At 38.3% G+C, this 14,633-nt stretch overlaps 1 non-coding gene across 1 annotated transcript; it reads left to right on the top strand.

Annotated features, from left to right (window-relative positions):
* Positions 1 to 10,627: 10,627 nt before the first annotated feature.
* On the top strand, positions 10,628 to 10,731 carry LOC129642557 (U6 spliceosomal RNA). Its single transcript, XR_008709816.1, has one exon. It is a non-coding gene; the product is annotated as a U6 spliceosomal RNA (small nuclear RNA).
* Positions 10,732 to 14,633: the final 3,902 nt, after the last annotated feature.

Raw genomic sequence — 14,633 nt, 5'->3', positions numbered from 1 at the left:
ACTGATGGACTTTAATGGGTGTCTTATTTCTGGGAGAATAGGAGTGGGAAGAGGGCAACTGTCTAGACCACCATGTTCAAAGCCTTGTGGGGGGAACACAAAGAAACATAAGATGTCCAAAGAGTTTTGTATAACTGTATTTCTTCCTGCACAGTTAGGCAAGAATCTGTAAAGTATGGCTGAACATATTGATCTTTTCATATTCTTGATCAATCAATATATAGATATTAGAGTAATGAAGAATTGTGAGAGAGCAGCATATGACGCATTTTCTGTTCTCGAGGCAGATGCAGTTATTCAGCCGACTTAGATTCTATTCCATATTTACACCTGGCATTTTTAATCACCTGCTTGTAGGAACAGTTCTGTAGAATAACATTAAATGAAGGGAGGCTTTTTCACTGCTTGCCACTTACCCAACCACCTAAATCATTCGCCCTATGTCTATGGTACTCAACCACAGTTTATTCTAAATACTTCTAAGCAGCCGCTGAAATAAATCATTTGGAAGAATTATTATACCACAGAGACAATTCTATTAACAATATTGCCAAACATCTGTGCGTCAAAGGACACTGGTACAGTTTTTTTCAAAGGAATGCATATTTTTTAAAACTGTCAAAATGATCTTAAAGGGCTAGAAGCAGCTTCTAGAAAAGAAGTGTCTGATAACTGAAAAAAAATTAATTAAGCTCCCCTTTAAAGGTAGAAAAGGAATGAACATTACCTGAATTCTCATTCACTTGGATGCTTTTAAAATATTAAGGAGTTAGTAAAATTGTGCTTCTAACTGCTGTATTAGAATTTAGCTTTGATAACTAAGAATCGTTCCTTTTCTGAATGCAGCATAGTTGCTCGTTCCCTTTTAAAGCCTTTTTAGAAGGCAGTTCTTTTTATTCATAGCTCACTTCTCTTCTTTTCTTAATTAGTAGCTCGAATGTGATTTTCCCTTTTTTAAATTGAGCAGGCTGTGTAGCTAAATGGTGTTTTTGACATTCCTGCACTGGGGACAGATTCAAAACGAAGGCAGAAGACAATAGAGATTGACTACATACTTCGAGGCCCCAAATGGAGAGAAATGCTGGTAATTACAGGAATTCGGCAACACTTTGTCTCTTGGCATCTGTACTTGGAAAAACAATGAAATAATCATGGACAAATATGATGTGAAATGTGTTTATGGAGCAGCATGTTTTATTAACACTGAGCACAGCAGAGAGATAAGCACCACTTGCTAATTTTAAAATTTCTATGAACTGTGGCAATTAAGCCTAATAATTATTTAAAGAGTATAACAAAGATGAGTCCATTCGTACTGCATTTCAGAGAGAAAGAATAAGCAGAGTGCTAAAGTTCAGTTTGGATGATGTTCCACCAGTGGAATTCTGTACATATCCTACCTGGTATGATTTGAAACTGGACACACTCCTAACATAGGGCTTCCCTGGTGGCCCAGAGGTTAAAGCGTCTGCCTCCAATGCGGGAGACCCGGGTCCGATCCCTGGCTTCGATCCCTGGGTCGGGAAGATACCCTGGGGTCGGGAAGATACCCTGGAGAAGGAAATGGCAACCTACCCCAGTATTCTTGCCTGGAGAATCCCATGGACGGAGAAGCCTGGTGGGCTACAGTCCACGGGGTCGCAAAGAGTCGGACACGATTGAGCTACTTCACTTTCACTTTCATACTCCTAACATACTAGTCTCAAACTGAGGGGTCTCCTTAGGTCACATTTTGCTTCTTTGCTCATTTTTTTCTTGCTTTTGTTGTTGCAGAAACTATGTCTTGGGGGTCTTGTGTGTCTTTGATGTTAATTTTAGAGTGTTAATACATATCATGGGTGTCCATCAGAAAACAGTAGGTCTAATTGAATAAAGTAGTAAATATATTAATTGTTCTTTCCAGAATTGTCACTTTTCCCATTACAAATTTTTCTCAATAACAAACAAACAAAAAAGCCACTGATTGTCTTTAGTCTTTTGATAGAAAACTAGGGAAGGAAGGTTTGTTAGACCCATGGGCAAAGCAAAACTCTATCTTCCACCACCTTAGTTGAATGACGACAACAGGCTCAGACTTAGGATGGCAAAACTACCAGAAATTGAATTGAGCATTAAAAACACAAACAGACAAGGTATCAAATTATTGATCATTAATAAAGGTTTATGTCAAGGAAAAATTTTATATATTTTAGTTTGTTTCCAATGGGGGGAAACAAGACATTTCGGTTGATTAGTAAAAAATAGTATTTCCTCTATTTGCTCCCCTCCATGTTTTTGTGCTATCTTTTGCAATTCACTGTCATTTCCTGAGCAATTTTAAAAGATAAACTTGCATATTTAACTTTGCAGCAGGAGAATGAAAACACAATGAATGGCTGTTCTCTGAGTATAAACCAGGGAACGCCAAGCTTTATTCATCTCTGTTCTTTCTTCACGGAGCAAGTTTATTATGGCATTTATACTGAAAAAAAATTATTCATTGTATTTGATACAAAAGGGATGTTGTCAATAATTATTTCTGAGCCAGAGTCCTGTCAGCAGGAATGGAGTAGGCTTGCCCACCCCACCCACAATAGAAAACTCAGAGGAGTTGATTTGCAACACTCTTGTCCATTGCTTGTATCTTTCTTGCATTCTCAGCAGGATTATTCCAAAACACTGGTACACACTCCATAGTTGCAGATGCAATTTCTCATTAGACCTGTAACTTGATAGAGAACCACATCACACAGGCATATGGAAAAGTAAATTGCACCAATAGCTTATTTTCAATGCCTCTCTTTTTTATTTGCATCCACATAGTTGAGGAACAGAGCTGACCTTGGGCAAAAAGATGAAGCTGGAAATCTAAGCCCAGCTTCTTTCTGTGTTGTCTAATTCCTCCTAAATTATAAATTACCCCCAGACTCCACAACCCCATCCAACCACCACACACATTAAAACATAGGCACATACCTCAAACTCACCTAGCTCTTTGCTTCAGGTCAAAGGCTGACAGCAATTTCTGACTCCCAACAAAAATGATTCTAAGTTGAGATGACTTTCCCTGAGATATTTGCATTTTAATCTAAACTTCTGTTTGTGAGATCTAAAAAACATCTCCAGTGAGAGGGTGGGGGGAGGTAAAAGATAGCGTTCAATGAAAAAAGATAAAACTGAGAGGGGGAACAAGATACATTTGGGAAGAAGCTCAAGAGGGAACCTTTTATTTCGCCAAAAAATTGTACTGGCCACCTCTCAGAATCGGTTTTGAAGGCAAGCATGTTCTGTTGTATCAGAGAAATGGAAGGAAACCGTGTACAGAAAGAATCAACATGAGGTAGGTCCACCCACGTATTCTCACAATTCCACAAGCCTTATTCAGCTGCTCCCATTCAAAAGGAAAAAAGGAATGGAGGAATGGAGAGAAAGGGAAAGAGGGAGGGGAAGAAAAAGGATCCCCCGCAAGGGGCTATGGACCTAAGAAAGCACATGCAAACATTGTCTGTTTATTCCCATCCTAGGGGATTCTAATGTCCATGTCTTACTCAGAATTTAGGTGCTCAAGTCTGCTTATATGCTGAAAATCACATAAAATCTACCATCAAGAATTCTGTTCATTGATGTCAGTTCACTAAATTCAACACAGATCCAGAGCTGTTTTGCTCCCTCCAGTTGCGCAGGCGGATTACTGCCCACTACGAGGGGCAAGCTGCAGCTGACTCTGAGTGAAATTCCGTCTCAGATTATGCTGCATGCAACTTTACTGGGCAGAGCGACTGACACAATTGTTCACTTATGGCCAAGGAATCCGAAAGCCACCCTGCTAAGAATTGGTTTGTCAGTCTCAATCTAGCAGAATGATTTAACAGGAGCACCCATCAGCTCTTGACACAGAGACTCTTAGCTCAAGTCAGCTCCACACCTCAGTCCTTTAAGACTGGAACTTCTGGGAAAGGAGCCCCTGGTGATGATCGTAAAGAATCTCTGAAATGAAAAGCAGCATGGCAGGGAATAAATAAGATGGCAGGAAGAGAGAGTCATGAAGCGCTGGCATTAGGTTTCAGCTAAAGCGCTGAAGACAAATGCGTGGGGATCCAGAGTATGCTGACAGTCAAATGAAGAACTTTTTCTTGTAAAGTTTACTCACATCTCTGAGTGTGAATAGATGATGATTAGATCGTGACTGGTAATAGGAGGAACTGCAAACATTAACACAGTTTTAAAACACTGATCAAGTGATAGAGAAAAGAGGAAATCACAAATTTGATTTCACTATGAAAAAGAAATATTAGTTACAGAAATCCACATAAATTTCATAGCACTGATGGCCTTTTGCTGTGTCAAATAAAAGATATTATACTTATTAGAAGTATGCTAGATTATTGCTGCCTGTTTGACTTTATGCATTCTTGCATTAGTATGAGCGCTGCTGCACGCTCTGCTCACTATTGTTTTTAGCCCAAATAATTGAAATGTAATTTGTTTTGTTTGACATTACATTATTTAGGAAGAATGAAAATGTATATTTCAATACTACTGATAGTATTAACGTGAGTTCTTTATCAATCAACTATAAGAAGCCTCTTCAAAATAAATATTTATGCCAAACTGAGATTTCTTTTTTGTAAGAAAATATAATACCTATGTCGGAGAAGGCAATGGCACCCCACTCCAGTACTCTTGCCTGGAAAATCCCATGGATGGAGGAGCCTCGTAGGCTGCAGTTCACGGGGTCGCTGAGAGTCGGACACGACTGAGCGACTTCACTTTGACTTTTTACTTTCATGCATTGGAGAAGGAAATGGCAACCCACTCCAGTGTTCTTGCCTGGAGAATCCCAGGGACGGGGGAGCCTGGTGGGCTGCCATCTATGGGGTCGCACAGAGTCGGACACGACTGAAGTGACTTAGCAGCATAATACCTATGTACATATATATTATGGTTCAGAGATGGACAGTTTATTACATTTATTATGAAAAACAATGCAAATATTATTCAGAGTCACACTAGTATGCCCCCAAATGCCATTAGCTTATAATGACAGAAGTTTCTCATTCACTTTGCAATTCAATGCTGATAATCCTGTGCAGAGAGCTGCTTTCTTCCATGCAGTGATTCAGGGATTCAGGATCCACCTACTTTGTAGGTCTTCTACCCCAAAGGGCTTTGTGATTCTCTACCCAGCCAGTAGAAAAAGAAAGAATATGGAGATGGCGTATCTATTTTTAAAAGGCTTGCCTTACGTTTTTTCCGCTCCATTCCACTGCATTTTGTTTGACTACAGCCTAAGGATTTCCTGCCATCACTTTTTCTCCCAGGTCTCTTAGCTCATAAAGTTCACAAAAGCTACTCTTTTGTCCCATTTTCTATTCAGAAATTAAGAACACAGGCACTGAGGACTGAGTAGGACAGTGAGGGAAAGGCAAGTGGAGGTCACTTCCTGATCCTAGGGATCAAGTCATTGATGATCTAACATCAGTACAATTGTGGGGAAAAGGTTGAGCTGGGAGCCACTGGTTCTACGTCTTTATCCCATTGGCATCTCTTCCCTTAACTGTTGGGTAAACTCAAAAAATAAAAAACAGTTTTGCTCTTTGAGCCTATGTTTTTGCAGTTATAAAGTAAGGGAACTGTACTAGGGACAACCTCATAAACCATAATTTGAGATTAAATTACTACATGCTGCTGCTGCTAAGTCGCTTGAGTCGTGTCCGACTCTGTGTGACCCCATAGATGGCAGCCCACCAGGCTCCCCCGTCCCTGGGATTCTCCAGGCAAGAACACTGGAGTGGGTTGACATTTCCTTCTCCAATGGATGAAAGTGAAAAGTGAAAGTGAAGTCGCTCAGCCGTATCCGACCCTCAGCAACCCCATGAACTGCAGCCTACCAGGTTCCTCCAACAGGCAAGAGTACTGGAGTGGGGGTGCCATTGCCTTCTCCAAAATTACGACATAAGCCTGCATTAATGAATCAACTCATGGTCTTACCAATGGTAAATGTATAGTTCCATTTATTCTTGGAATATTAAAAATAACTCAGAGATTTTATTATTTGTACTCTTCCCAGTAAAACTATATTTACTACAAATTGAATTAAAATGGCTCCTTATTGTTGTTGTTGAGCAGCACGAACAGACAGATAATCTGTATTGTTGCTGTTCAATCGCTAAATTGTGTCCAACCCCTTGCAACCCCATAGACTACAAAATGCCAGGCTTCCCTGTCCTTCACTATCTTCCAAAGTTTGCTCAAACTCATGTCCATTGAATCGGTGATGCCATCCAACCATCTCATCCTCTGCTGCTTCCTTCCCCTTTTGCCTTCAGTCTTTCCCAGCATCAGAGTCTTTTCCCATGAGTTGGCTCTTCTCATCAGGTGCTGTATTGGAGCTTCAGCCACGAATGAATGTTGATGTCCTTCCAATGAATATTCAGGGTTGATTTCCTTTCAGATTGACTGGTGCGATCTCTTTGCTGTCCAAGGGACTCTCAAGAGTCTTCTCCAGCACCAAAGTTCTAAAGCATCAATTATTCAGTACTCAGCCTTCTTTGTAGTCCAAGGCTCTTTATTGAGCATTTACTGTATTTCATACATTTGGCGAAGTGAAATATATATATCAAGCTCTACCAGCCCTAAGTAGCACAACTGAGAGACATCCCAAGCCAACTCTGAAACCATAACTCCTCATGGCTGTATTATACTAGACTCACAAACCACTGCTGGGAACCACTAAATAAGAAGACTTATCAAGAGGTGGTTCTTCCATATCTGTATATCTGTGAACTCAGACCAAAGAGTAAAAAAGCACTCTAGCCCACAATTCTACCTCTAGCCCACAATTCCAACTGCCATTTTTCAGTTTGAATACTTAGTCTCGGTGTCTTTATTTAAAAAAAAACAAACGAAATTTGTATAGCTAACCCTACCTCCTTCAGATGTCTTAAGTACCAATTAAGTCACTGCTCCAAAGCAATAAAAACCCAACTTCTGAGAATTAACCATGTGAACATAAGGTAATGCGGCCAACTCAATTATCCATGGTAAGAGATGACAAAGAAAAGTAAGGCTAAATTAAATATACAGGTGTCTCCAAACCACACTTTTGCCAATCACCTAAGCTCTTAGCTAGTGCTAATAAGCTGCAAAATAGATAGATTTGAATTTTATGACTTTACCTCTCCACCCCCTACTCTTGTCTGGTTTCAGTGCTAAGGGGCAGTCAACTACCCTTTAAAAGGCAGGAAAAGCAGAGGCTGGACTGTGCAATCAATAGCCTGGATAATTAGCCTCTGAGTAATTGAGAGAGTTAACTGTCTTATATTAACTTCACCCCATTACTCCCAGAATATGAACAAGTCAGAGCAAGTTGGAGATGAATATCTGCGAGCAGAAGAAAAAAAAGTAGGGTAGTACAGGGGATTTATCTGGGGATTATCCTATGATGTGAACTCTAATGACACAGAACCGCATGACAACGGCCGCCTTGCAAGGGAACTCCAAACATGACAAGAGGGCCCACGAGAGCTGTAAGGGACCTGCTTCCCCTCGGCACCAAATTATTCTCCTCTTTTCTTCCTACAACAAAAGACTCACTCCAGGCTTTGGCTGTGTTCCCAAAAGATTGGGTAATTAAGCAGGTAAGATTTCCAAGGAGAAATAAATATTTTCCAGTTACTAGACACTGTCATTGGGCTTTGATTCAAATGTGTATAATTTTTGAACAGGGAACATAATGAAAGGAATGTCTCACAAATTAATATAAAGCCCAACGGCATACCTGGCAGCCTCTTACATGAAATCATTGTTTTTCGCAAGCCAGGAATGTCGACTGAGTGCCCATCTTGGAAAATGCTTTTCTCCTTGTAGGATTAGCACTGGTTTTACGGAAGGAAAACTCAACTTGAAGAAAAATGCTCACAAAATACCACTTAAGCCTATTTTGCCTAGCTGTGAAAACATTTTTTAAAAATAGTGATATTGGTTTCCGCATGATCAGTGAAAATGGTGCCTCTTATTCAGAGGTTGAGAGGATAAAGAGAAGACTTAAACGACATGCAGAATTTTACAGAGTGACTAATTCAAATTAGAGGTTTGGATATAGATGCTGGGCTCTGGGACCAGAACACCAAATTACTGTTCTCTAAAAATAATGTACAACTCTGAAAAATGAAATGGCTAAAATGTTGAGGAAATTCCCCTCAAAATATAATTTTAACTCTGCATTGAGAATGAGTCAAGCACAGGTTGAATGAACAATTTTAGGATGCTGGAAAATGACTGAATCATCACTGGAAGAATGAGCAAATTTTTTTCCCTTATAGCGGTGACAGCTTTAAAGCGATCATTCTGCGCTGTCTGTTCTCCCTATAGCAAAAAGTAAGATCATGGTTCAACCAAGCACAGTTTACATGAACTTGACTTAGAAAATTTGAAATAATGTGATTAAAAATATATTTATAACTCATTTTATGCAAAGTAGAAAATAATATGAATATAAAAAATTAAACACCTCACAAATTGCTTAATTTCTAAGATGATGAGCTGGCTGAATTATAAATTCATTTGAATCATTAAATACTCCTTTTTTTAATTTAGTTTTAATTGAAGGGTAATTGCTTTACAATATTGTGCTGGTTTCTTCCATATATCGACATGAATTGGGCATAGGTATACCTATGTCCCCTCCTCTTGAACCTCCCTCCCACCTCCTTGAATCGGTAAATACTCTTCCTATGTGAGAAACACATTTTTATGTTTTGTATACATATGTGATTCAGGGTGCATGTTATATCATCATTTTAACGTTTACCATCAACATGATTTAAAATCTTCTTATAGTCTTTATTTTTCAAGTGATTAAGTGGCCATAATGGTGCTTAGTACTAGGGAGTTAAAAAAAAAAATCCTGGAATCAATTATTTGGTCGTAAAATTTTAAGGCAATAAAATATTGAGACAAAGGCTGTGCCTGTTACCAACTTATTGTCTGCTGGATTCAAATGCATCCTGCATCACCTGCTCCGTGAAAAACAGAAGGACCCTTTAAGTACTTCTTCCTTTGCTAGCTGGCATGATGTGAACATTTGTCGAGAGACTACAGGAAGGACACAGCATGGGAAAAAGCCTTTCCTTCTTGGTTCTGGGGTGCTCCCAGGCTGGCTCCTGCAGCACAGGCAGCTTCTCCAGGGGCACGAACTTGCCCTGGCAGCACAGAAGCTTCCAGAACACCTGGCTGCTTCACGTGCAAGTGTGGTAGGGGCTGCACCCGGAGTCCAGAAGCTTCCGCGGTCATCTGCCTGAGGCGTCTGTAACTGAAGACATCATGGCGAGAGCACTCCCCAGCCCCCTCGGAGGGAGGTGCCTGACAAGTTCCAAGGGACAGATTTCTAACAAATTCTTCCAGAGCCTCAACACAACAATTTATCTGTCATTCAGCAAGCCACAGCTGGGCTGTGTCTTTTAAGACCTGCATCTCAGCTTTGAAGAGGCAGTTCCTCTTTGGGTGCTTTATCTCACCCCTAGGGATAGGGGTTCCTCTTTACATCATCTGATCCTATATTCTTTAGAATTTTCTATTAGCCAACTCTTAGTAACTATAGTCCCTTGTCATGGCTAATTCTTTATTACAGCTTTCCTTGTTCAAATCACTCAGTGGATTTTGCCTTCCAAATGGACTCTAACTGATATAAACTATGACTGAACCATCCTGATTGTCCATAATGTTAATATTATATCACAGCAAATATCTTAGAAAAAATTCTGAGAAAAGAAAAATGATTTTTAAAATATGCTAGAAACATGAATATATGTGCATTTGAAGGAGGCATCCACTACTTATATTTATTCTTCTAAGAAATTCTCTTGAATTATGATAATTTTAAACTATGCTAGGTCTTCAGAAACCCATCCCTTAAATGTGCTTGCTCCCTACACACACATAAGCTTTCACACACATACGCTTTCTAAAATGCTGTCGATGTCTTAAGATAAGCCACAGTCTCATTAAATGTTGAGTCTCCAAATTATGCATAAATATAATGCTTTATAACTGCAAATATGAAACCACACACTGACCAAAATTACAGAATGTTTAAAAATATTTTGAAATTGCAATGAGGTATGACTTTGTTCTCAAGGCAACACTCTTTTATGCATCTCTTATCAGAACCTGTATCATGCTGATCCTGTCTGTTCAGTCAAGTATCTTTTTCCTTGCACTGAAAAGGAGTCACAGGGGGAATAAAATACTAGGCGGAATGGACCAGCACCTAGCTTGCAGCCCATTGTGAATATTTATAGGGCATTTCAGTGTTATTAGTCAAGTCTTTTCCTCAAAGCACCTGTTTCGTTTAATATGTGATCAGAATAGTAACTGAGAAAAGAAAACTCTGTGTGTATGTGTGGGTACATGGACATATACGCACATGTGCTCACATCTGTGTAACCTGCCCACTGGCATTTTTCCTGTGGTATTTTTCAGTCTCTTTCTTAGGCCCAGTTCTGTCTTTCAACTCTCATTTTACATATCTTACAAAGTTTAGAACTAGACCCTCTTTTTCTTGAGACATAAGAAATGGAAGCAGAGTTCACTTTACGAAAACAAGATAGGCTCCTTCAAGAGAAATCAAGAATTACAGATAAGCAGCTAGCTTCAGCAGCACCTATGCACAAACTGGAATGATACAGAGAACATTAGCATGGCCCCTGCGCAAGGAAGTACGAAAGTCTACAACCAACAACCATAACTCCTCTAACTTCAGTTCAGTTCAGTTCAGTCGCTCAGTCGTGTCTGACTCTGCGACCCCATGAATCGCAGCATGCCAGGCCTCCCTGTCCATCACCAACTCCCGGAGTTCACTCAGACTCACGTCCATCGAGTCGGTGATGCCATCCAGCCATGTTACCACCTTCTATGCACATACACACACACAAGTCACATTCTTCAGGATATTTTTCTTAATATGAAATATTTGCATCTACTCTTTTTCCAATAAATTTTTCCAATTAGTCCATTTGTATATTTCAGAACCACAACATTTCAGTATCAAAATGAGTATAAGATAAAAGTAAATAATTAAAAGAAGAATATGAAATACAAATTTTTTTTAAGCCTGAAAAAACCCTGGAACTAGGAATATTTATTTTCTAACAAAGCATTGTGTTGACCAAACAAATTGCTCTTGGCTAAGTACCCCTCTTTTGGAGGAAAACAGCACTGTTTGCAATAATTAGAATTATTGAAATGCAACTAAATGCCTGAAGTATGTCCAGATATACCAGAAATAGTGATCAGATCAAAGGTTTATGGTTTGAAAGACTGAGATCTAGAATACAAAACATCAAAGCATATCAGACCAGTTGGTTCTCACTAAGTTTCATATTTAATTCCCATGCCCCCAAAAAGGATATGGCCATCTCCAAGTCAGTTATGAACAATCACTCTCTCTTACACAGGATGGTCATAATGAACTTCACCAATCAAGTAACTCAGTGAATTAAAAGTTTGCCACAGTTTCCATACATACTTTCTAAAGTAATGCCCATGCATGCACACACACACACACACACACACGTGTCTATTTCTTACTTGTAAGAAGAAGGCATTGCCTAAAATATCTCAAGTAAAGGCTGTTCTTTGTTACATAATCCTATCTCAGAAAAGTAACTTCACTAATGTGTAAACTCCAGAATAGATTTTTTCCTTCTGCCAAGAAAACTAAAAGGATCAGAGTTCTGTCACCATTATCTCAGAATGAGATGACATTCTACATTATTCCAACCTTGGAGGAGAAAGAATTTCCTAATATGTAATGATTTATTTTTGATGTTGAACAAGCTAGTTGTGGAAATACATAAGGTGATTTAATGTATGTTTCAAAGCATTATGTTGCTATTAGGAAACAGAATCCCTTATTGGAACTAAAGACTTAAGATCAATAAATAAATTTCCTTTAATAAAACATTAGTTAGAAATAGAAAACACAGTATTTTTCATACTTTTCACTTAAAAGAAGTCGCAATATGATTCTTAAAGGATTTCAATATAAAATAATGTTCACGCTATTTTTTTAGCACTAATATACTGCTGATTTCCAACATAAGAAGATAATGGACAGAATCATATACTAAAAAGTTCAGTTCTTTAAAGATGAATCTGTGAAACTTCCTAGATAATATATCTTCGTAACAAATTACATGTAAGTCAGAGGTTTAGACTGATCAAAGTGGCAAAGAAGAATCAGTAATTAAACTTCTACTCCATGGACAGATTTTTCAACCAGGGAAATCTCTACATGGGGTCACCACCACCTGGCTGCTTCAGAAGGCATGAGGTCATTACAATTAATCTCATACTATCCTGACATTTAAACTCTGGAATTCCAAATACCCTACCAAAATACCCACACTATGATTTAGTTAACCTTCAGAATCACTAGAGAAGCAGAGCTTTACTTTGGCAATTGAATGCCTACTACATTAAAAAAAAAACAAAACAAAACCTGTTTTAAGAATTATTCAAGCATGCAGAAAATAAGACCTTTACCCTTCTAGGAATTAAAATGTAATTAAGAGAAGACATAAATGTGAAAATTATAAATATAAGCTTGTTTTAAGAGACAGCATTCAAACAGTAAACCTTTATCCATATATTAAGTAAACAATGATTGCAACCCTAGCCAATATGCATTATTAAATTATTGTATCCGAAATTCTTCATAATTTTTTTTAACCTTAAGGGTATTCAAGTACAATATTTTGCTGGCTTACGTAGAAAAGGATCATCAGTAATTTCAGACTGCTTTCCTCTTATAAAATGTTGACTCTTAGAAAACTGAAACCTCTGAGACAATATCTCCTCAAATTACATTATAAAGTGTTACTGGGATGAAAGCATTGAACAAGATGAACACTACAGATCATCAAACATTTACTTATGGATCATGGAAATCTTGACTCCCATAAACAAAATCAAAAACTTGGGCAATGAGATTGATGGGCAGGGGTGGGGCGGGTGGGAATTTCCCTCTACCTATCTAGAGACCTTGTGGCTGGAATAATAATAAAACTGACACAAGAAAGATTGAAAGGCAATAAAGAAACGAAGTTTAATGCATGCACACAAAGATCGCACAGAAATAGAACAGAAGACATGGCAGAGTGGGCAGCATTTATACTTCTGGACAAAGAAAAAATTCGTGAACAATTAACAAGACAAAATAACTTGGGCTTCAAGTGAAAATAATTAATTAATTAATAATTCCTGAAGACCCAAAACAGAGCTTGGGCTTTGGATAGTAAATTACAGAAGTAACAAGGTGATTTTGCATGTACAGATTTCTCAGCCCAAATTCCCACTCTCTGGCCATAGGGCACCCTTGTACCTCGTGTGGGAGGAAACTTTAAATATAAGGGATTTATTTGCTGCTTTTAGGAAGACAGAGAAGAATCAAAAGTGTTCCTCTTGCACCCACTGTTCCTTAAGTAATTTTAATTCACAACAATCAATATGCCATTGAGAAATACTTTGGGTTGGCCTATCCAGGACCCCAACAAGGTTAAACCTCTGATGTATAAGCTCAAGAGGGCAGTCTCAGTAAATAATTATAGTGCATATTCAGAATTATTAAGTATATAAAAATAGAGGACTTATAAATCTTCCAGACATATTTTGGATGGTGGGGAGATAGGCTCATTTTTATATTTCACAAACACACATACAAAAATAACCATAAGAATCACAATGATCTCAAAAGGCCCACTGATGAGAAAACCACAACTGATTTAGGGTTAAATACTGCTTTCTCCAGCATGCAGTAACTAATATTTTTTTTCAGGGTAGACAACAGTTAGGAAAAGAAATTGCACACTAATGTTGGCTCTAAAAGGGGGAGACAACAGTTTAGAAGTACCCTCAGATTTTGTTTTAGAATTATAAAAAGTTGGATTCCAAACTTCCTTGATGTGGGAGAAATTACTATTTGATTCTTAAGCATCCCGAGAGTCCACCTTTACTGTTTCTCAAAGAAAAGTACCAGACATGTTTCCCCCTTCAGAAGTCTGACTCCCCCATGATACATCTTGAATTGAACCGTGGTTGACAGTTTTATTACAAATATGTTGCACTTGTAATTGTTACACCAAAGAAAGTGATTGAAAAAAATTTGCAAAGTTATAAAATTGGACTTCAGTTCTACGGAGAATGAAGAAATAAATGTTAGCTCTGAAAATAATATCCTCAGAGATGTATATATCAAGACGAAAAGATTCAAATTTGATTTATTATTCACTTTGGGTATAGCACTTTCTGATCTGGGGGGAAAAAAAAAAGTCTGAAATTATTCCACTTTACATAAGCGGTGACAAATGACTACTTATAGATTTCTTTCCAAAAGTCTCTCTATGACATAAAAATTGCTTGAAAGGGTTCTGTGCGTTGCTATTTTAACATCTCCCACCACACTATACAAATGCCAGTCTGACCACTCTGCCTTCGGGGCTTTCACAAAGCAGCTTTCTTTAAAGGTTACAGGTGAAGATCTGTCTTCTAAGAATGTCAGCTCTCTTGACAGCTCTTCATGATGTCAACATGGTTGATACTAAAATTTAGGTAAACATTTAATTTGGGAGAGGATTCTATTCGTGTTCGCTAAT

This window comes from Bubalus kerabau, chromosome 1 (genome assembly GCF_029407905.1).
Source record: "Bubalus kerabau isolate K-KA32 ecotype Philippines breed swamp buffalo chromosome 1, PCC_UOA_SB_1v2, whole genome shotgun sequence".
Classification (NCBI taxonomy): Eukaryota; Metazoa; Chordata; class Mammalia; order Artiodactyla; family Bovidae; genus Bubalus; species Bubalus kerabau.
Note: the sequence above shows the minus strand (reverse complement) of the source record. Positions and strands in the feature narration are given on the sequence as shown.